Raw genomic sequence first — 24,750 nt, 5'->3', positions numbered from 1 at the left:
GTCAAGCTGCATCAGATTATAAATCCATTTCCTCATAGTCTTTCTGCCAGAAGTGGCCACCAATATGTCTCAATAATATTCCTCTCCATGAAGATGTCTCAGAGATGTTTGTAGAGCAGGGTCCCAAGCACTGAAGTCCCTTCTATAGACCTTATATAGGATGGGCTCACATCTTAAACTCTTCACCTGACATTTTATGAGAGACAGAATCCCTTATTACAGGATTCTAGAACCTGCTTCTGTCTTTCACTATTGTTTAGAGCAGGGGTAGCCAGTGTGGTATCCTCATATCAGCCCCAACCAACTTGGCCAGTAGTTTTGAAGGCACCATGTTGGTTTCTCCTGGGTTAGGAAGTGTGAGGGACAGATAAAAGGAATGAAGCATAAGGAAAGGGGGGCATGAATTGTGCTTAAGGCTTAAGAACAGAGAGAAAATAGAGAAAAATGAAGGAAGTTAAATTGCAGAAAGGGAAGGAAGACTGGGCAGAAAACATTGCATGTAGCTTGGGATTAACTAGGGTCCTGAAGGTTAGCATTATGATGTAAATCTTTAAGGACAGGTTTTCTGACATACATGCACATGTGTGGAAGAAATGTGAAATTGCACTCATATTTATGCTGCTGAGTGTGAATAAGCAGGAGTTGTTAGGATCTATTCCTAGCACTATACTTAGGATGTTCAAAGGACCATTTCACACAGAGACAAACCCAGGTTTGAGTGTCCAGTCAACAAAGAGTTGTAACCAGTCACTGTTTACCAGCAAGTGGATAGTTGCAAACACCAGTTTCCTTGCATTCACACTTTACATTTTAAATGCCGAAAAATTTCATTTACGAAGACAGGGGACAAGGGGACAGGTAAATATATATATTTACAGTTGACAAACAGATTCAGGTGTTGGTCTGATGCAGTCAAAATAAAAAATAAAAAATTGTCCAGTAGCACCTTAGAGACCAACTAAGTTTGTTAGTGGACAAACAGGAGAGGAAGGTGGTATTTCCCCCACAAAGTTATGTTTCCTGTGCAAACAGGTTGCTCCTGGGTATGAACTGTCAATAAATACTTAAGAGATGCCTGGAACAGCAGTTGTCAGGTTATCCATGTCTACACAAGCCAGGCTGAATAGGTGAAAGCTCTTTTTGTGATATGTAATACAGTGCTATCCTGTTGCTACTTGAAACTCATTTGATCTCAGTGAAATGTTGTAGATTTTTGTTTATTTTCTTTATGTCCGGCCTCTAGATAACATAGGAAGACATAGACAAGGAGATAGGGGATACTGCCATCTTATACGTCAGTCAAGCTTTTCAGTTCATCATAGACATTGACAGTTACACCCATAATAAGCCAAACATAGTAATCCTGTGTGAAAGCTGACAATATGGTATTTTGGTATTAACATAACTATACAAATGTGTGAGAAAGTCTTAAGGCTCATTGTGACTGGCAGCTTGCAAATGGGTTTTGCTGTCACTTAATGGCAAAAAGGTATGTCACAAATGTTGTTTCAGGGACCAAAATATAGGCCCAAACACACTATTGGCCCCCATGACATTAGATAAACATTTAGGAAACACTACCAGTCCTGCTAAAAGAATGTACAACCTGTGGCATCAGGTACCTACTTCTAGTATGAACCTGCCCATGTCTTAAAATGCTTGCTGCCAACATGATGAGGTGTGTTTGATGGGAATGTGTTTGATGGGAATCCTCAGTGGCAAAGCCTTTCATTATGGGCCTTCTACTGAATGGTATAGACCAGGGATTTCCAGCTGTTGTTAGACTACAACTGCCATCATCCCTAGGTATCAGGACCAGTGGTCAAGGATGATGGGAATTGTAGTCCCCAAACAGCTGGAAACCCAAGTTTGGGAAATCCTGGTATATACCTTTCTGTCCTAGCAAGCTTTTGGTCTGCTGGGTTTATTCTTCTGCCCTGCTGCATAATTCTTTTTTACCTTTAGCTAGCTGTTTTTATCTTGTAGCTTCAGATATATAGCTTTATTGCATTTGTGCTGCAATGCTGTGAAGGTTTTTTTAGCTGCCTCAGGCACTGAATGTAGAAAGCTGGTATAATTTTTAAATACATAAATAAATACAATGTCTCAGGACATCACACCAGCATGGTATGCTATTATCACACTGGCATTAGATAATAGCATAGCACCCATGCACAAAGCCACTGTGCAGTACATAACTGAGTCTAGGTATGCTGCAACTTGGGTGGAGATGACAGACTTACCCTTGTGACATCATACTATGACCATCACTTTTCAGTTACCACAGATCTAGGTACATTGCTGGGGGTGGGGGGGGGGAGAGAATTGCTGTATTAACATGGTAGGTTGTGTCTTATTCCACTTTACCAAGCACAGGGTGCTGCGGTGACCACAACACTGCCTGACATTATATATAATATCATCACCAATACCGTCAAACTGAATCGTAAGGTATTATGATTTTTTTGTAGGATCTGGATCCATTGTGTCACTTCAAGATTGGTCCATGAAATGTTGCTCTGTGGTTGACTGCACTGGTAGCTGAATTTGTTGACAGAGGCTGAAAATATTTCAAAATATTTTTAATTCCAAAGATGATGCTCACCTCACTCTGATGATTACTTGCCTCAATTATGAGACTGCTTACATTTTGCTACCTGATTTTCACAAGACGAGACAGCTGCTTTTTCAGCTTGGATGCCCATATATATTTGTGAAAGGGATTTTCTGTACATAAATAAATCTACTGCAAACTGTAATAGCCTATCTTTGTTTTTCTCCAGAAGACAATTTCAGAAGACCCTTTTGAGGGGAAAGGGAATCTTAATCAGGGGTTAAATGATCAACATTGCACCCAAACTGAGCAATGATTTAGTATGGTTAACTCTTTCAAGGGACATTTGAGTGAAAAATAAGGTTTCATAAGCAATGTTGCATTTATATCAGCATCTACATTGGCATCTGTTTCTTTGCTTACTTGACTAAGGCAGAGAGCCTATGGATGCTTATTGATCACAGTGGGACTTATTTTCAAGTAAACAACAATAGAATTAAACTGTAAATATGCGTATAATGAAATAATGGAACCAAAATAAATGTGGGAAACACGTATATCAAAACACCATAGGACTTCTGGGTTCTGTTGGTGGTTTGATTGTCCATAGATGCACTATGGGCAGGATTCAGCTAACAAGTCCTGCTAGAGAAAGCTGGGACAAGGACTTATACTAGTGTCATGAGGCTTCACTCCCACATCCCCACATCCCCTTCACCTCCCACAATTTGGTCAGGGGGTTAGGGAACCCCAGAACAGCACACGGGAAGAGGAGAGGTGGGTGTTAAGTCCCATTAAACTTAATATAGTTAACTTTTGACAAGTTTAGGGCTGCACTGTTACTCATCTAAATTTGGTGTCTGTTAGATATATTTTTATGTTACATATATTCAATACTAGGGAGGGCATGCATGGCAAAGAAAATTGTAAAAAAATTCCTTCCAGTAGCACCTTAGAGATTGTAGTCTTTATAGAGTTGTAGGTAGCATTAGCAAGATCTAATTCATTTTTAGAATTAGAGTTTCATATTTAAACATGAAAAAACTTTGAATCTAAAATATTATTTACTAGAATTAAACAACTTTAGGTAATTAATTAGTCCACATCTGCTACATCATTTGAAGATCTTACTATTGTCCTAATATAGTCATACCTCAGGTTGCGATCGCTGCGGGTTACGCATTTTTGGGTTACAGACGAGCCGAACCGGAAAGTACCGGAATGGGTTAGTTCTGGGTTTCGGCACTCGTGCATGCACAGAAGTACTAAATCATGCTTTGTGCATGTGCAGAAGCGCCAAATTGCATCACGCACATGCGCAGACGCAGTGCTGCGGGTTGCGAACGTGCCTCCTGCACGGATCATGTTTGCTGCCCAAGCGTCCACTGTACTATTATTCTCTAGACAGGGGTTAACATGTTTAGCTTTGTCATGTGTATAAAACAAGCTTTCAGATCCTCAATAATCAATGAGTTGCTCTGTAATAATTAGTCTTCATGTTCATCAACAATTTCATGGAGAATATAAGATAGTGGTACTTTGCACTCTGGCATAAATTTGGCTATAGATTTGTATTATTATTATTAAAATATATTTTCAATATTTCACCTCAGAATAAATTATCTGTACATTGGGTAAAAATTGTAATTATCAGCAATCTTTTGCCGCTAATGTCAAACCCTTAAAATAGAACCACTTTAAGGCTAATTTAAAAGAAAGCTGAAAACATGTGTTTCAAGAAATAAATGTGACATATGATTTGTTTAAGTATATGTATTTGTAAGAATTTAACTGTCTGCTATCCTGATCTGAATCATGTAGTATGCACGACTTCTGGACTACTGCAATGCGCTCTACGTGGGGCTACCTTTGAAGGTGACCCGGAAACTGCAATTAATCCAGAATGAAGCAGCTATACTGGTGACTGGGAGTGGCCGCCGGGACCACATAACACCTGAGAGATCTACATTGGCTCCCAGTATGTTTCCGAGCACAATTCAAAGTGTTGGTGCTGACCTTTAAAGCCCTAAATGGCCTCGGTCCTGTATACCTGAAGGAGCATCTCCACCCCCTTCATTCAGCCCTGACACTGAGGTCCAGCGCCGAGGGCCTTCTGGTGGTTCCCTCACTGTGAGAAGCAAAGCTACAGGGAACCAGGCAGAGGGCCTTCTCGGTAGTGGCACCCACCCTGTGGAACGCCCTCCCATCAGGGGTCAGAGAGATAAACAACTACCTGTCATTCAGAAAATACCTGAAGGCAGCCCTGTTTAGGGAAGTTTTTAATCTGTGACATTTTAATGTATTTAATATTTGTTGGAAGCCGCCCAGAATGGCTGGGGGGACCCAGCCAGATGGGCGGGGTACAAATAACAACAACAACAACAACAACAACAACAACAACAACAAGGCCTGGCTCATTGACCAGTTAGGGTAGGGTGATGACTATGGGACAATTCAGCCTGTGCAATTCAGTTTCTGCCCATGGCAAGCCTTCTAGCATATGCTGAAATTATATTAGGAAGCATATGGCTGGCTCCCTACAAGGGCTGACATCTTCCTACAGACACCATGCATTGTGGAAATTATATCCAATAGTGATTTTGGAACAAGAACTACCAGGGTCTTCAGCTTCCTGTCTTTACACACTTTCTCAGAAGATCTAAGGTAGGAGTTTCACATCTTTCCCACTTCCATTCCACCAGAATGACATGCCGTAACTTCTGACATGGGGACAGTATGTCCACCTCACTACAGAGGAGGTGTGAAAGTACTACTTTGGGGCACAACAGGAGAAGCACAGGAACAGTAAATGTGAGTCCCTTATGACCACTCACCATTCGCAATGGTGGGTGACTTTTGTGACCTGGTGAGGGCTCCAGAGGCTCTGGAGACACACCAAAGCTGCCGACTTTTGCTTTATGTCCTGGGCTGGCCGCCAGGGCTGCAGGGCTCCCGCCTAGCCCTGGTTCAGACTAGCCAATCGGCAGCGGCCAGGGGATGGAGCAAAGGTCAGGTAAGGAGACTCCTGCCAATGCTGGCCATTCAGTAGGCTCGGAGCATCATCTAAAACAGGCTTCCTCAACCTTGGCCCTCCAGATGTTTTTGGCCTACAACTCCCATGATCCCTAGCTAGCAGGACCAGTGGTCAGGGATGCTGGGAATTGTAGTCTCAAAACATCTGGAGGTTGAGGAAGCCTGATCTAAAACTTCTAAAGCCATTCAAAATCTCATCAGGTTTCTGAGGAAACTCTTCCATTAGAATCTCTGTTTGTATTTATTGGAATATTCAGTATACAACACACCACATTTTGTACATGATTAAAATTCCTTTATCTGCACCCCCCCCCCATTGCAGTTCTGTCCAGACCCTTACTATTTCTTGTTAATCACTGGCTTTGGTTTGGATGCAGAATTAAGGTGATGTGAAAGACCCACACCTCAAATCCTTGCATTTCCCCTGGTAATCAAAGCAGTCAATACTAGGCTAGATAGACAAATGGTCCGACCTGGTATAAGGCAGTTTCCAATATCTCCCCTTTATCCAACTTGTCTAACAGATGCAGCCTAGAAGGTCTCTGAGCAGGTTGTGCACCAGTTTTTTGTTCTTTCCAGTGGAGGCACTAAATAAACTTTCAAAAAACACCTGTAGATATTCTCAGACTTTGAGGATTGGCAACATTGTGCATCCTAAATCCCCAAATTACTGTTTCCTATAATATACTCAGAGATGTTATTTTTGTAAGTTTGGATACTTTGGCGTAACTATATGTGGCAGAAAGAAAATGATTTAGCTGTGGTCTAATTTGTCGCTTGAGCTATTGCAAAAATGTGTTTTCAATTTTCACACTTCTAAAAAATACCAGACCTGCACTCAGGTTCATTATAAGCCTTACTCTTCTAGCACTAGCTATAGTGGATGACTACTTACTATACCTTAGCTTTTGACTCCATCAGATCCACTCTAATTACCCTTGTTAACACATTTTCTTGTCTTTGTAGAGTGCTGATATAATGTGGGTGGAGTGCATTGCATTTAATGAGTATCTCAAAGTCTGTTAGGCTGACAAAGGAAATGCCCTTAATGCCAGCCCCAAATTTTCACCATGCTACTCAAAGAACTTTTGATTACTTTTTACGGCTGAGTTGACACAGATATGAAAGCAATGAACCAACTCAGATGCTCATAAAAATGGCACACAACCCTTATGTGTCTGATGTTGTGGAAGCCTTCTATTAGGACTCAAAATGCCAAGGAGGCTAAATCAATAATTGTAACACCTGCTAATGCATGTTGCAACACTCAAGACTCATGGTCTTCCTGACATGATGCAATCCCAAAATTCAATATATGACAATATATTCAATATATTTACTTAAACTACAGGTTGCTACTGATAGTAGGATAAATAGCCAAACAGTAATGTAAAGTTATCATAATTACTAGTCCATTACCCAGTATTTTCATATTTTTAATTTAACTCTAGGAGACTATGCTATTTTTAACATGATAGTAAGCTATAAAACTGGTTGTATTCTCACTGACTCGGCAAACAAAGGTAAATATCACTCCTCACTTTGTCTCATTTATTAAGGCTGGTGCAAAATAAGACAATAAATGCTGGGTAAGCCTACAATCATATGCCCGCTCACTCTTGAGTAGGCCTCATTTAACACAGTGGGACTTATTTCCAAACATTATATCTAATCCAAGAACAATGAATTTCCAGGGTGGTGCCTGCACATCTAAAATTTAGGTGTCATATATTAGGCAGCAAAACTCACCCTTGAGAGGAATATTCAATAGAATCTGTTACTCAAAAACTTACTGTTCTCTAAATGTTTTGTAGGTAAATGTGTTCCAATGGCTGCAACCAGTGGGGTGGTGCAGGCAGGGCAGCATTCCTTTCCTATTTTCCCAACACCAAGCATCTCTGTCAGCTACCAAGAAGGAACGTGGGAAAGATGAGGAACAGGAAGCTGAGTGTGGTGTTACAGCCTCAATTTCTACATTCTAGTCATGAGTCTCCCCACCAGGTTTCAGAAATGCCTATTAGGTAATACTTGCCACCCCACCCTGTATTAAAAGTTCAAATTTGTCTTATTTGTTTCCCATACTCTGTACATTAGTATAGAGACAAATGAAACCACAAGTCATTCCCTCCAGCTGCTTCCTTCTTTAGCAGGTTTCTGTAGCACCACCTCATCAATGAAGCTATTATCCCCAGTACCTTTTCTTCCAGTAAGGCAACCAGCTTGCACTTGCTACAGATGTAGCTTTGTACATTGTCAGGCAGGAAGACAAACATGGCACAGGTGTTGCAGGTCATTGCAGCAACTCCCTCACCATCCATATCTCTTGGCCCTACATATACCATGAGACAGCACACTGGACCTCCCCCTCAAAACACCCTTCAAGCGCATCTCTCTGCAAGCCTTGGTCACAAGCTCCCAGAGGATGCAATCAGAAGGGTTATGCACACACTTAAATCTCTGCAACTGAAATCAAACTTAAAAGTGCATCAGTTTTGTAGAATTGTGACCATTAGAAATATGTCTCCATATCCTTTGCTTATGGTCCTTTGAAGTTAACTTTGGCATCCTTTGTTTCTTTCACTGTCACTGGGAGTGGGGACTCATTTACATGTACTGTGGAAAACAGAAATTCTCCTCCCCCCAATAAAAGGTTATGTTTTCTAACACCTTATAGATTATTTTTGCTCAATTCTGCCAGGCTGACTTTGTTACTGTAATTTTACTACAATTTCAATTGATAGGAAAATTGTCACCTCATTCAAAGTTATTTATTGTGAAATTCTGGAGAAGTCAGTAAGAATCAGTCCTTCACTTTAAGATTATTTATATTCCTACTGAAGAAGAAGAAGAAGAAAGAATATCATTGCCCTTCTTGTGTTGTACCTTAGATTGATGGTGGGCAGAAGATTGTGATCTACTAGTAGATCTTTGGACAATGTGGTAGATTGGCAAGGGTTTCTGATTCCCTATGGTTTATTTAACAACAGCATCAACAAATTCTCTCAGTGAGACTGCTGGACCCAAGAAGACTTTGGAGGGATACCAGGAATGGATTTGTGTCTAGAATTCAGGCTCTGGAAAAAAAAAAAACCATGGCCACCACAGTTTGTGAACCTCAGGGTTCTAGTAAAAAACAAAATATATCCCACAAAACTGAAAGCCGCTGATGCCTTCCTTAGATTCTCACTGTACGAAAAACCCAATAGCAGTTGGTGGGTTGATTCAGACAGAGTGGCATTGATCACCTGCCTTCCCAATGTCAAGCATCACTGCTGGTCCCTGAGAGGAAGAAGGGGAAGGGTGAGGTGCAGGGAGCTCAGCCTTGCGTGGGCATGGTGATGGCGCCAATTTAATATGCTGCAGCATACTGAGCTCCTTGTACCTCTGTCAGAAGCAAGCCAGCAGTAAATCACACAAAGTGAATTTAACTCTTTATTAGAAGAAAGGATCTGCTCAGGACTGCCAGATCTAATGAGCACAGCAATTCATCTTCAGCAGGTCTTGCCCCTAGGAGGCAGTTGCATAGACTGAAGGTCTCCACCTCCTCACAACTGCCTAAGTCTCCTCCTCTCCAGGGTTTTTCCCAAGCAATCTGAGACTACTTCAGAATGTCTGCTTTTGCTCCTTCCTCTAAATGATGTAATCATGGAGATAGTGGTAACCAGATTACTCAATAAAGTGTTAACTGGACCTTGGTATTGCACTAGATGTCACAGCAGTAAACCTTTGCTTTGGGAGTCAGGTTTTCTAGAAAGCAGTGGTGGTGGGCAACTTCAAACAGAAAAAATGGCTGGCAGGAGATAATGCATCCTGCATCTACTTGCTTATTTTTCTGCCTGGGCATTTGCTCCCAAGCCAGGCTCATTTCCAATCACAAAGACTGACTGGGAGAAAAGTGGGTTAGGAAATGAAGAGCTACAAGCAGAGGAGGGGGTTGTAATGAGAAGGTGAAGGACTTCTCGTTCCCTTGCCATTTGCCACATGAGATGCCACAGCTGTTTGGCAGTGACCTCTGATCTAAATGATCTGTTCTAAGACAGATCTGCTGTTCTCGTAAGTAGTGTGGCCCTTACAGTGGTCGTAAAAGTACGTTCGATATTTCTATCTTTTGTGCTGCCTTCAGATAGATCCACACAAGCATTTTATGTGGTATGAATTGGCTTCTGCAATCATCTCTTGGAGGAGATTCTGGTGGAACTTGTTCGGGTGAATGGTGAACAAAATCAGATCACAGGATCAAAGTCAAAGCTGCTGAATTTGTGTCCCCCACAATTGGAATGTGTTGCAGCTTTCAGGAAACCAGAAACCAGACAGCACTCCATTGCAAGGGAATTTGAAAACTCATGTCCTGATAGGGGGATAAAGTGTTATGTGAAGTCACTCCTGGAGTAATTTTTCACTAGTATTAGGCAGGGAAGTGCCTCCTTATAGCCTCCTATGCTTGGATAATGTTTCTTTTAGGTTATTTCTCCAACATTGTTGTCATTCCCATTCAAAATACCTCATTGTGCTCCTTGTGGTCCTACTTCATACCAGGCTTCTCAGTTTCATTGTTTATCTACTTTCCTCTTGTTTTTATTACTAAGAGAGCCGAGATTTTACATACCACATCCTATTTATTAAAAAAGTAAAAATAAAGCCCTGATTAAATGATCTTAGGCAGCTATCGTATATCAGGTAAGAGGTTTATTTATAACCATGAAAGCTCTTTGAACAACACTGCGCTTGGTTTTGTTTCCATGGGAAAAAATTAGTTAAAATCAGAGAGAATGATACATCCCAGTGAATATTTCTATTAGTATGGAAGGAAACACTGTTTCTAGTCTGAGGAAGACTGTATCACCAAGCTGTTTTGTTAATATGAGTGGGGAAAGATTGTTAAATTCCCTACAGTTCGCTGAAGCTCATCAAAATAAGCTTGCAAAATAAGCACGTTTTTATTTCAGTAGTGGAGTTAATCATGGGCTTAACTCTGACCTATTAAAACAAAAAGTACTTATAAGTGCTTCCCTTTGGCTGAATATGCCTTGGTAGACTGAAGAAATGTCTGTTGTCTTTGAAAATTGCATATGAATTGACCATCAGCCTAGAACCTGATACCATTAAAGCAGCTTCTTTTGCATCTTAAAAAATTGAAATGCTTTAGCAAATGCTTTGAGATTAGGAAGTTAAGAACTGACATTTATGGCTTGGGTCTTTTGAACTCACTGTCATGGAACGGTAGCTAGGCCTTACAATTTTATTTTTTTAAAGAAGCTGCTCCATGAATAATGCTCAATTATAAATATGTCTATTTATCTACCTGGGACAGAATCATAGAATCATAGAGTTGGAAGAGACCACAAGGGCCATCCAGTCCAACCCCCTGTCAAGCAGAAAACACCATCAAAGCACTCCTGACAGATGGCTGTCAAGCCTCTGCTTAAAGACCTCCAAAGAAGGAGACTCCACCACACTCCTTGGCAGCAAATCCCACTGTCGAACAGCTCTTACTGCCAGGAAGTTCTTACTAATGTTTAGGTGGAATCTTCTTTCTTGTAGTTTAAATCCATTGCTCCGTGTCCGCTTCTCTGGAGCAGCAGAAAACAACCTTTCACCCTCTTCTATATGACATCCTTTAATATACAGTGGTACCTCAGGTTAAGTACGCTTCAGGATAAGTATGCTTCAGGTTAAGAACTCCGCTTAAGAACAGAAATCGTGCTCTGGCGGCATAGTGGCAGCAGGAGGTCCCATTAGCTAAAGTGGTGCTTCAGGTTAAGTACACTTCAGGTTAAGAACGGACCTCCGGAACGAATTCAGTACTTAACCCGAGGTACCACTGTATTTGAACATGGCTATCATATCACCCCTTAACCTTCTCTTCTCCAGGCTAAACATACCCAGCTCCCTAAGCCGTTCCTCATAAGGCATCGTTTCCAGGCCTTTGACCATTTTGGTTGCCCTCGTCTGGACACATTCCAGCTTGTCAGTATCCTTCTTGAACTGTGGTGCCCAGAACTGAACACAGTATTGCAGGTGAGGTCTGACCAGAGCGGAATACAGTGGTACTATTACTTCCCTTGATGTAGATGCTATACTCCTATTGATGCAGCCCAGAATTGCATTGGCTTTTTTAGCTGCTGCATCACACTGTTGACTCGTGTCAAGTTTATGGTCTACCAAGACTCTAGATCCTTTTCACATGTACTGCTCTCAAGCCATGTGTCACCCATCCTGTATTTGTGCCTTTCTTTCTTTCTTTTCTTTTTTGCCCAAGTGTAGTACTTTACATTTCTCCCTGTTAAAATTCATCTTGTTTGCTTTGGCCCAGTTCTCTAATCTGTTATGGTCATTTTGAAGTGTGATCCTGTCCTCTGGGGTATTAGCCACCCCTCCAAAAATATCTGGGAATTTTTTGATATGGTTTCTGAGAAGTTTCCTCTTTGGACCCCCCCCCCCCATTGAAGAATTTCAGCATCCATCATGAAGAATATTTGGTAAAATAGCTCCCTCCAGTTTCATTACTCATGAATCGTGTAGATTTTGTGGGGGAAACTATGGATCCAGTTGTATTATTGCAATATTGTGGAAGAAAGGAACGAATGGTCTCCTATTACATGGTCTCCTATTCTTAGCTCATTGTTTCCTTGGTTCACTAGTATGAACAGCCAACATAGCTTTATGCACTATTTGCGTGTTTAGACCTTTAACCTTCCCCCCAAAAAATTCACACATGACTCAGATATTTGGTTTGGTTTTTGGCAGAATTTAGGTCACAACTTTATTGATTACAACCAAGTGAGTGGTTGCATAGGTTCTGGTTCGACTATCTCCCTGCACCCTTGCAGGCAGCCCTGTCCCAGAGCCACATTCGTAGGACAGCCAAGGATGAACACCAGGGACAGCTGATGGAAGGTTCACCAAACAGCCGTTCTGATGTCCCCGGGACTCGGCCACTGGCTGGACCCCTTTCGGAGACCGACAAACCATTGAATCCCTGGATTCCTGTACCGGAATATCCTGCATTTCCATAGGCGTGACCACATCACGTGCCATGCCTATCACCTGAACCAGAGCCTATCTGCAACTTACAAGTTGTGACTAGTTGCTACGCGTCAGGTGAAACCCAAATGGCACCAGCCAATCAGCCAAGTGGGGAAAATTCCTACCATGCCCCTGTCCCAACGACAGTCAATGCAAGCCCTAAATATAGGGAGTGGTGGGTGGGCGTTCCGATGCATTAGGCCCCAAAGAGGAAACTCAGCAGCCTCGCATGGGCTCCAACCTATCAGGGGTTGTGGCCTTGATTTCCAACTACCCCCACAACACTGGGTCGGGTTGCAGGTCGCACCGCAACACGTGCCCTCTTTTAATGGAGGACCCGATTAACCAAGTTTAAATCTTCTGAAATTTCCCTGCTCCTCTGAAAACGGCTGAAGAGTTTTCCTGTTGGTGTATGCTCATCAAAATGCCTCCTCCCAAATTTCAACACCAGTAAACAAATGGAGAATCAGGAGGGAGATTTTTGTCCAGCCTTAGGTGCTTTTCTTGTTTCTTAACCTTTTTAAATAGTAGTGAGGCAGGACTTAGATCAGGGCAGCTGCATAGCATGGTTTGCTGGCACCTGGGGCACAGGTGGGATCAGGGTGCAGGGGGTGAACAGAGCCTGCCTTGCCAGCCCTTGCCACCGCTGGAGTGACCCCACCAGCAGAGTCAATTGGGGCCATATTTTGCCACCTGCCCACCCATGCAGGGGGGAGCCTGGCCAACTGATGCAGCCTTTGGCAAGCGAATCCCCCCCCCCGACACCTGCAGAGAGAAGCAGCAGGCCAGGCCACACTGGGGTTACTCCTTGCCCACTTCCCTCTGTCTGTACCTGCTCACTATCTGGGGAGGGTGCCAAGTGAGGAGCGAGCAAGTGATGTCTGGGTGGCCATTCAGCAGGGGGCCAGGGATGTGGCTGTGAGTTAATCCCATTTAACTCCGCGTATACAGTAACTTTAGATGTGATTGTAATCACTGCAATCATTTTTCCTGTGGTTTCAGTTCACAACCTTGTTGGTACATATGTCTGAACTTTTATGCTTGCGAATGCAAACTTTTAAATGTGTCCCCTCGTCTACAGAAAACAGCCTCTGCAACTCCAGTTCACTTAGCCTTTATGAAGAAGCATGCGCTTGCCCTAAGCGCTTTCTTAATGATTGTTTTATATAATATAGTACATAAATCCATGCCTCGAATAAGAGCAAAAGAACCTTGATAGATTGTCCAAATTAACATAAAGTGGCATGATAATCAGTCAATTTTAGTGTACGGTATCATCTCTAAAGAAACCCATGTACCATTTTTAGAATTCGAGAAAGCATCTGATGACAAATAACTTTAAAAAGAGTCCAGCCTAGAATGAATGATGACTCAGAGTACTATTTTGTAGTTGTGTCGAGCAAAGTACATCTGAAATCTGATGAGGATTGGCATTAATGCAGAAAAGGCCATGATGAGTATGAAACAATATGTTGAATTTACACGTTCAGACTTTTTGTTGGTTTTGGCAATTTTGCTGAAGATTATTTAAGAACTCCATAAACATCTGGATGTGGGGAGGAGGAAAGTAGTTTCATGCTAAAAGGATGAAGTTAATATTGGGCTACAAAACTATAAATGGAAGGGAAAGTAGTTTCTAGCACAGCTGTTTCCAATTTTGTTGAATATATCTTTCAAACCAAATGCACTAAAAAATATTGTGCCACAAAAATCTCTTCACTCAAGCCACATTCTATGCACATGATTTAATCCAGAGGGCCAAAGTTCTGGAAGTTCCTCAATTCACACAGGGTAAAAGTTCAGAATGAGTTTTCACTACGTGTTGGGACATCGTCACATAAGCATGAGCATCAAGGGCACCTGCCGTGTTGTGCAGGATTAAGCTCTTAGCACGCCATAACAAACATTTGAAAAAGACACTTAAAAGAAAGTGATCCAGGCCATTTCCTGCATGTGATAAATTCTGCCCATGATCAGCCTGCCAACATTTTTCTCATGGCCACCACATACCAAACTGTTTGTCTGAACATGCAATCATTTTCACTTTCAAAAATACTCTGGCAGGAAAAAAACAGGTACAGCATCACTCCTGTTATGTTCCTGGATAACTCTTCTCATAACTGAATTACCAAGCTTGGGAGGGCAAATTTGGACGCAATCCTAACCCTTCCCAAGCAGTGGCAAGGCTTAATGGATTGTTCAAGCTACTGCAGCATTTGCCATCCAGCCACTTGCACTAGCCACGGAGAACAGGGGTTTTTGTTTGTTTGTTTGTATGCTATGCCAGTGTGAGCGCTAATGCAGCAAATGCACATATGCCGGGCCCTTGTGTCTTGTAACCTGTGGCTCTTGACTAGGGGTCAGCAACCTTTTTCAGCCATGGGCTGGTTCACTGTCTCTCAGACCATGTGGTGGGCTGGACTATATTTTGAAAAAAAACACAACAAATTCCTATGCCCCATAAATAACTCAGAGGTGCATTTTAAATAAAAGCACACATTCTACTCATGTAAAAACACCCAGCAGACCCCACAAATAATCCAGAGATGCATTTTAAATAAAAGGACACATTCTACTCATATACAAACATGCTGATTCCTGGACCATGCACGGGCCAGATTGAGAAGGTGATTGGGCCGCATCCGGCCTATGGGCCTTAGGTCGCCTACCCCAGCACTTGACCATATTAGGATCCACCTCTAAAATGTCCCATCTCAGGGTATGCTGGGAGGAGCACTGTGGCTGAGGACCTCTGTGGCAGTGAAGCCTTTTCACCTGTACAGTCCAGTACAGCTGAGCAGATCTGTACAGGGGGACCTCCACCTTATCCAAGCCCTCTCCAGTGTGATGGATTAGTGGTTTGAATTTCTGACTGGGCTGACAGGAGTTGTTAATACTAAACATATTGAGGACACCAGGTTGGGAAACACCAATCAATACTGCAGTTCTGAAAGCAGACATATTGTATTATAGCTGACAGCCCCGATAGAATAGAGATTTCCTTATTTACATGTGGATTTTCATCATAGCCTGGCATTAAGGGGTTACCTGGAGAATAGGTCAAATTTTCATATCACCTCCAATGCAATGCTTTTTAATGAGGCAGTTCAGAAGATAACCTGTGGGTCATGAAGTTAAGGAATCAAGTAGGGTGTGAGAACACAATCCCAAAAAAACCTGATTCCATCTATCTACATACAGTAACTATACAAGCCCATCACATTGAATATTCAGAAAGTCTGGAGGAAGAGGTAGATTTATAGCTGGCACTGAAAGATGAACAATGCTGGTGGCAGCTGCTCTTCAGGGAGGAAGATGTGCCATTGCCAGAGTGCCATTACTGAGAGAATATTTATTCAGGGCTTGCCTAAACGAAAACAGTGGAGGAGCAAAAGCTGGGCCACCACTTAAAAGCTCCTGCCTCTGCTGTCCTAACTACAATTACTTTCTGTAGGTTCTCCCTCAGTATTTAGGTAGTTGGAAGCTTTGGAAAACTTCGGTATATTCTTCATGGGTTGTATCATCTGGTTGGGTCATAGGCATGCTGCAGAGAATGACAGAATTGTTGTAGATGTTACAAGCTGGGATTGGCTGAAAATAAGGTGTGAGTGGAAGGAAGATGGGGCGGGGGAGAAAAGAGCTGTCCACCTCTGTCTCATTTCCCAGAATAAGATTCTATGGCAGTTCAGTAGGACAACTCATTGCAGTTTCCAAAGCATCATAGTAATGAGGTGACAGGCTGTGATATGTCAGCTCCATGGAAATAAGTGGAAACAACTGCTCCCTAAATGGGTTAAACACTGAGTTCTAATTTCAATTGATTTTCTTGGGATGAACAACCTCAACCTGAGATTTACTCAGCCAGCAAACAAACAGTTAGGATGAGATGTGCCCACTGTTGTACCAGCCCACCACCACAACACACATATTACATCAGCATTGCAAGAAGATGGGGTTTGCCGTTTATCCAAGGGAAAAAGGTTAAGAGGAAGAGCACCACCCCAAATCTCCAAACTCTGGTGGACCCTGCTGGCATCAGGAATATCCCATGGCTTTGATCAAATAAAACAATTAATGCTGGGTGCAAGGTGAGCCTGTTGAGATGTCGCTGTTCTTTCATTCAATCTTTGCTGGGTTGGCAGTGTATTTGGCAACGATCCAGCCCACAGTTACGCATGCTTAAGTCCTATTGATTTAAATGGTACTTAAGCATGTGGTCTGGAACGCAGCCAAGGTGCAGTGCACAGAACTGTCCCGGTCACATGATACGCAGAGTGGCTTCACTTTAATTGTTTGTCATAGGAAAGCAGCCTGTGTCATTAGTTTGCCCTCTCCATCACCTTTGCTGGTTTTAATGTTGCCAACTGGTGGCTTACACACGAGAGAAAGAATAATATGAAAATCACCCCACCATCCTTAATAGAGGCAGACTGAGAGAGAAAGGACTTCAGGTTGACCCAAAAAACAACAACAACAGGGATGGAGCCAAACCTCCTTTTTCTCTTGAAAAGGAGTACTACAGATACAAGGCCACCACCGAGCAGATCCTGTCTCTTGTACCAGGCAGTCAGATCCTGATGTTAGCAGGATGTCTGTGGCCAACCCTGGGCAGGTTTATGCAGATACATGGGCTTATTCAAGTAACCTAGTCCCATAGTCCTTGGCACTTCCAATGAACCAATGTAGCTGATCTAAAGTCAGTGTAATATGCTCTGATCACCTCCCCTCCCCCCACAAGCATCCAGGTAGCAGCTGAAGCCTCTGAACTGTCTTTAAGACAGCACCACATGAAGTGCATTACGATAGGCTCATCTGGATGGAACCAGGGCATGAGTCCCTGATGCCTCTATCTGTTATGCGTTCGACAGCTGAAGAATGTTTGTACACCAACAAGGAAAAGTCCTCTGTGTCTCATACTTACTTTTATTCCTCTTCCCCCCTTTCTTTTTCCACACCTGTGCAATTGAACTTAGTTCTCCCTTTCCTGTGCATTCCTGCTGGTGATGGCAAAATCCTGTCCTGTTAAGTCAGGCTTTGTGTCATGCAAACTACCTGAATGCCTACGTTATAAATTAAAAACAAACCTGGGAGATGGGAGGGGGCAGGCGAAAGAACCGCAATGCCTGCAAATTATGAGCTAATAAGTTTCAAATATTGTGCATAGCTATTTACTCTGCAGTTCAATAAAGAATATAGTCACCATGGCAACGACGACATCACATGTTTATGCGACTTCAGAGATGCAGAGCATTTTTATTTTTTATTTATTTACAAAAAAGACACTTAGCAATGTGGCATTTGGACTGCCGCGTTTTGAACACGTTTTAAACGACTTTAGAAAATCATGACAAACAGGTAACTAAGATTTGAAAAAGGATAGTTGAAATAGGGAAATGGCTTGCACTGCCCCCCCCATTCCCCAAATTTCATTTTAAATAGATGTCAGGTGAGGAATTAATGAACCTGATAGCACAAAGCACACATTCTTTGGGGCAAGCTTATTGCATAATTCCAAAGGATAGTTGTCTTCTCTGGCTTAATGAGCTCTATGCAGCAGTGTGACATTCAACTTAGAATAGAAGAGGTTTAAAAAGAGAGAGACAGGAGTCTGGTCAAAAGGATCCAAAAGTCAAAAGTAAGGAAATGACAGTACTTAGGCTCAGCAAGGAGGCTACCTAAGCATGCCATAATTGAATCACAAAAGTTCTGTGTATCCCAAAATAAAAACAAAGCGGGAAGTCAGGGCTTAAACAATACAGAATGGTTAAATGGCACGGTTCACAAGATTCCTAAGCCCAAACAGGCAATCTCCAGAAAATTAGGGGACTATGCTCGTGACACTAATTAAACAGGACAAATGATCCAGTAGTCCCAGTTTGCCTGGGACTGCTGGGGAAGAAAACACCTTTTTATAATCTGAAAATCCCAGGCCTTTTTTTCCATCCCCTCCATGCTCAGCTGGCATGGAAGCTGACAACAACACTTGCCTCTCACTCCGGTGTCCATGGAGGGAGATTAAACCAACAAACCATCAAACCAACATTATTGCTGTCCTCTGAACCTTTGCCTACTACTACTACTACTACTACTACTACTACTACTAATATTTTATTATTTGTATCCCGCCCTCCCCGGCCGAGGCTGGGCTCAGAGCAGCTAACATCATAAAAACAATACAATGTGCATAAAAACAGACACCAATTAATTAAAATACATCTTAGAATTAATTCAGACAAGTTAAAATCTGGGCAGGTGGCAATTATCAGGTTGGAACTGAGTGTGGTTAATACTTGCCAGGGCCAACTGTTTCCACTGATCATACAAGGACCTGTGAGCGGGTTGGGGGCCTCCTTCGGGCTTGTTTTATACAAAGGAAAGTAAGTCAAACTGCATCCTGCCCAAAGGCCTGACAGAACAGCTCCGTCTTTTAGGCCCTGCGGAAAGATGTCAAATCCTGCAGGGCCCTGGTCTCTTGTCGGAGAGCATTCCACCAGGCCAGGGCCACGACCGCAAACGCCCTGGCTCTAGTCGAGGCCAGTCTAATTTCTCTGGGGCCTGGGATCTTCAAGGTGTTGTTTTTAGCAGACCATAAGTTCCTCCATGGGGCATACCAGAAGAGGCGGTCCTGTAGGTACAAGGGTCCTAGGCTGTGTAGGGCTTTAAAGGTTAAAACCAGCACCTTAAACCTGATCCTGTACTCCACCAGGAGCCAGTGCAGCTGGTATAGCACTGGATAAACGTGATCCCACAGCATAGACCCCGTAAGGAGTCTCGCATCGGCATTCTGCACCTGCTGGAGTTTCTGGGTCAGTTTCAAGGGCAGCCCCACGTAGAGTGAGTAACAATAATCAAGCCTGGAGTTGACTGTCTCATGGATCACAGTGGCTAGGTCAGGGTGAGAGAGGTAAGGGACCAACTGCTTAGCTCGGTGGAGATGGAAAAATGCCACCGTTGTTGTAGCTGTAACCTGCTCCTCCATAGAAAGGGAGACTTCAGAGATTACACCCAAACTCTTGACAGAATGCGCTGACACTTATTGCGCCCCCTCAAGGGATGGGAGTTGGCCACCCAAACCCATATTGTGTCAACCCAGCCAAAGGACCTACACATCTCTTTAAAATTTGACACCCAGAACTGGACATGTATTCCAGGTGAGGTCTGCCTAATGAGAAAGACAGTGTAGCATAGTGGTTAGAATGTCAGGCTAGGACCTGGGAGACCTCCTCACTTCACCGGCCAGTCACTGCCTCTCCGCCTAACCAACCTCAAACAGTTGTTGTCGGGATTAAATGAGGGGAAGCCCCACGTACGCCAGCTAGAGCTTGTTGAGGAGAAGGTGGGATATGAATGCAGTAAATACAATAATAAATAATTAAACCTACTGGCTTTCGTCTTGGTTTCTCCTGCATTTTCATGTGCTCGTTTCACTCTCTTGAATTTTCAAGTCTTCTGGGTAGTATGATTTCCCCCACTGACTCTTTAAAAAAAAATAGTGCTGCTTTGGCATGTGTTGATTTAGTGATTTTATTTCGTTTTCCTGTTTCTCAGCACGTTGCTCGGCTATTGGCCATCTAATCATAGCTGTCAACTTTCCCCCTTTTTTGCGGGAAATTCCCTTATTCCAGCGCCGTTTCCCTCTGCAAAAAAGGGAAGGTTGACAGCTATGGCCGTTTCCCAATGCAAAAAAAGGAAGGTTGACAGCTATGCATGTAATAAACACAGTAAATAAATAAATAAAGTGGAGTGATTGCTTCTCGTGACTTGGAAACTATGGCTGACAGAGGATGAGATGGATGGACAGTGTTCTCAAAGCAACTAGCATGAGTTTGCCCAAACTGCAGGAGGCAGTGAAAGATAGGCATGCCTGGTGTGCTCTGGTCCATGGGGTCACGAAGAGTCGGACATGACTGAACAACAACAAAAAATTGCACTAGCCATTTCTTCTGACAGCCACATCACACTGCTGACTCATGTTCAGCTTGTGATCAACCACAGTTCTGAGATCCTTTCCCATATGTACCACTGCCAAGCAGCCAAATGTCTCCCCACCCTATACCTTTGAAGGGATTTTCCGTCTTTTAGCTCTGAGAATCATTCACTGATATTTCCTGGTCTTAATTTGGAGAGTCTGTCCGCTGAATGCAGGGGTAGAAAGGATGTTCAGCTAGAACCCGAGTAATGGAATTTTCAGAGAAGTAAATACATTGCAGCGAAGCAGAGAAGTTGCTAATATTTTTTAAAGGATATAATTTCTCTCATTTTATGTTATTATCTTGGGTTATTCTTCACACCTGAAACGTGAGAAACAGCACCTGTGCAATGAATACACAGAGACTAAGCTCAATACCTTCTTTGTAGCTTGATAATAAAACAATAGATTTAAGAACAGTAGAGATTTTTTTCTGAGAGATTCCAATGTGGTTAGTTACACAATCATTTCACTATGGAAGCGAGTTTAAGTACAATTATTTTTGGCACAACAGAAGGGCAAATGATTCAAAGAGAGAAAGTGCACAGACAAAAACAGCAGATGGGAACCTTTTATTTTATTTTATTTTTTGAATGAACAATTATATTTAATAGAATGGAATATCATAATGAGAGAGTAGTTTTTATTAAAGATTAGTGTTAGGTGGCAATGGCTGCAGATTATTGTAATTTTAGGAAGATATATTTGAGGTATGACTAATTTATCTATTTTTTAAAATCTATGACTTTCTATATACAGGAATTTCCAGACATACAAAGCAACATAATGAAGCACAACTAATGTATATACTGTATATAAGACAGGGAAGCTTCTAAAGTGTCATTTTCTCCCCCAAGTACACATTTATTTTTCAAAGGCAGCAAAATTTTTATTAAGCACTATTTTGAAAGATTTTAGTCTTTAACTTGAGACAGAGGAGATCTGGGGATTTAAATTCATTTGATATCAGATGGTAGCTCACTTTAGGATCAACATCCTTCCCAGTTTGCACAATACCAGTTGATTTCTTCATTCAACTAAATTGTTCCTCATATGCCAAACCAGCCATTTTGCACTCCGTAACTCAGTTCCATATTAGTGCAGTATGAGATGATGAACTGTATTGGGAGAGGGAGCGTGAACCTCTTGAGTCTCTCTCTCTCTCTCTCTCTCTCTCTCTCTCTCTCTCTCTCTTAATTAAAAATAAACTTTATTGGGTTTTAAGAATTGCACAATTTATACAAATTATCATTTGACAAAAAAAGAAAGAAAAGAAGAAGAAAAAGAAAAGGAAGAAAAAAATTGAACAATCTTTAACATACAAAATTCAAATATAGACAAAAGATATAAATATATATGGACAAAAAAATGAATACTACATTTTTTCCACCCCCCATCCCCCAATGTTGACTTCCAACCTAATCCTTTATTGCGGTTTCTGTAACTACACATTTTATTTTATTTTTGTATACCTGAAACTATTATTTCTCACTGATCTCAAAGTGGCTTTCAGTACCATCGACCATGATGACCTTCTGGGGTAGTGTCTGAGTTCGGGTGGAATGCACTGCTTTGCATTGGTTCATGCCTAGATGGATGAGCAGCTCCAGTAGGTGAGGCTTAAGGGATGTGTCCTGGTCCTCTTGATTCTCCAGCATGGAGTTCTTCAGGGGCTGGTCTTGTTTCTCATAATAGTTGACATCTATATGAAACCACTTTTAGCAGGCGTCTTTAAAAAAATGGTTCTTGGGAGGAACGCCTGCTTCTTGGGAGGAAAGCAATGACAAACCTAGACAGCATCTTAAAAAGCAGAGACACCACCTTGCCGACAAAGGTCCGTATAGTTAAAGCTATGGTTTTCCGAGTAGTAATGTACGGAAGTGAGAGCTGGACCATAAAGAAGACTGATCGCCGAAGAATTGATGCTTTTGAATTATGGTGCTGGAGGAGACTCTTGAGAGTCCCATGGACTGTAAAAAGATCAAACATATCCATCCTTAAAGAAATCAGCCCTGAGTGCTCACTGGAAGGGCAGATCCTGAAGTTGAGGCTCCAATACTTTGGCCACCTCATGAGAAGAGAAGACTCCCTGGAAAAGACCCTGATGTTGGGAAAGATGGAGGGCACAAGGAGAAGGGGACGACAGAGGATGAGATGGTTGGACAGTGTTCTCAAAGCAACTGGCATGAGTTTGGCCAAACTGCGAGAGGCAGTAGAGGATAGGGGTGCCTGGCGTGCTCTGGTCCATGGGGTCACGAAGAGTCGGACACAACTGAACGACTGAACAACAACAATATGAAACCACTGAGTGGGGTCTTGTGGAGTTTTGGAGTGTCAGCACTATACACAGTGCTGCTTAGGGAATTGGTAATGCCCAAGCTGGAACTAGTTCAAGTTCAGCTTATTTAAAAAGGAACTAATTGCAGTTCACATTAACCCCTTTACAAAATGAACGAGTTCACTGCATGTTCAGTTCACAGTTCAGGTTCATCCAAAAGATTGGCAGCAAAAATTTTCAGGGTTCAGAATATTGTAAGCTGCTGTGCTGAAGTATGAAATATACTCAAGAAGACTAAGAAAACAAGAAAACACACACAGGGGGGATTATTTAATTTATTTTCCCCAGTTATAAGATTTAAGCTTAAAGCTCTTTAGGCCAATGGGTCTGAAGAGTGTGTATATGTTGTAAGCGAATGAATCTTAAGAGGAACTAGAAATTGTTCAATGTTCTACCCCAAAATTAACTTAATTCACATTTAGTCCACCCAGCAATTATGGGAAATACTTCCAAGTGTAGTTCAGAGATTTTTGAGCTGATTACTTTTATTAAACAAAACTATTTTATTCTAAGCACTGTAAAAACCATGCACGCGCACACTCACACGCACTTAGCAAACATATCTATATCACTATATTTATTTTTGTTACAGAACCATACAAAATTAATAAGTTATTGTTAAGTTAAATTATCTAACACACCTGTATGGCTCTGGAAAATGTTGACAAGCTTTTTTCTGTGAACCTGCACAGTTCATGGAAAGACCTCTAAGTGTCTTCAAAGCCAAAATGAAATGTTCAATTTACCAAAACAACTACAACAGTTGAACAGACTGAACTGTCTACAATACGGCGAGGTCTGTATTATTTCTTGAAAGACAATTAAGGTCAGACTGATATAATGCTTTTGACACTGGTAATTTTTGGAAGGTACAATAATAGAGAAGCTACATAAAATGAGCATTGTATGTTACTGGCTGCAAAGAAATGCAGCGATATTCGTAGGGTTTTTTGTTTTACTTACTGAAATACAGGTACTGTGCTCAGTGAACACACGTATTGGAAGCAGGTTCACCTCACCCTCTATGCGCAATTAAACACTGAACAAATTGCATCAACATGAAGTTATAACAAGGGATAGTCTCTAAATAATTTTTGGTGGGCAATTAGTGACCCAACCATGCTTGCATTATGGTGGAAACATAGGTGATCCTTTATGAAATCCACAACCCTCTATTCTCAAATTATGTACCCTTCTCGGGAAAAAGGCAGCTAAGGGGCTTACCTCACAAAAAGTAAATGGGCCAAGCCCCTTCTGTTGCAGCATAACAGGAACACTAAGCCTGGATACCGCCAGGAGCGTCCTACTCTTGTGTAGGACCCTGGCAGAGACACATGCCCGACTGGCATGTTCTCTCCCTCCTGGTTGATCGTTTGGGAGCTTCAAAAGCTTTCATCTGCCCGAACATCACAGCGACTAACGCCAAAAAGCATTAGCACACTCAGGGATCCGCAGAGTCTTCTCAGCTTGCGTAACAGACCTCAGCAACTCAGCATTGTGGCTAATCTACTTTATTTACATATAAACACACAGAGAGCACTGCAACATAGCTCCCCCTCTCTCTAGCATCAGACAGCAAAGAGAAAAGAACAATGGACAATAGTCCCACTTCACGGAACACTGTAACACAAACATCCTGTCTCCGTCACTTCCCACTCTGTGGAATGAAAACATACACCGTCATGTGATAGAAAACAATCCAATGACTGCTGACATGGGGGAATGAATCTCCAACAGATACAACCCTAAACTTTATACAAGGTATAAAGCTTTGGCCTTATGTGACAACCTAAGAACCCCAATGTCAAAGCACCCACTGACCGGTATCCT

This window comes from Lacerta agilis, chromosome 1 (assembly GCF_009819535.1).
Source record: "Lacerta agilis isolate rLacAgi1 chromosome 1, rLacAgi1.pri, whole genome shotgun sequence".
Lineage (NCBI taxonomy): Eukaryota > Metazoa > Chordata > Lepidosauria > Squamata > Lacertidae > Lacerta > Lacerta agilis.
The sequence above is the reverse complement of the archived record's forward strand: the minus strand, read 5'-3'. Positions refer to the sequence as shown.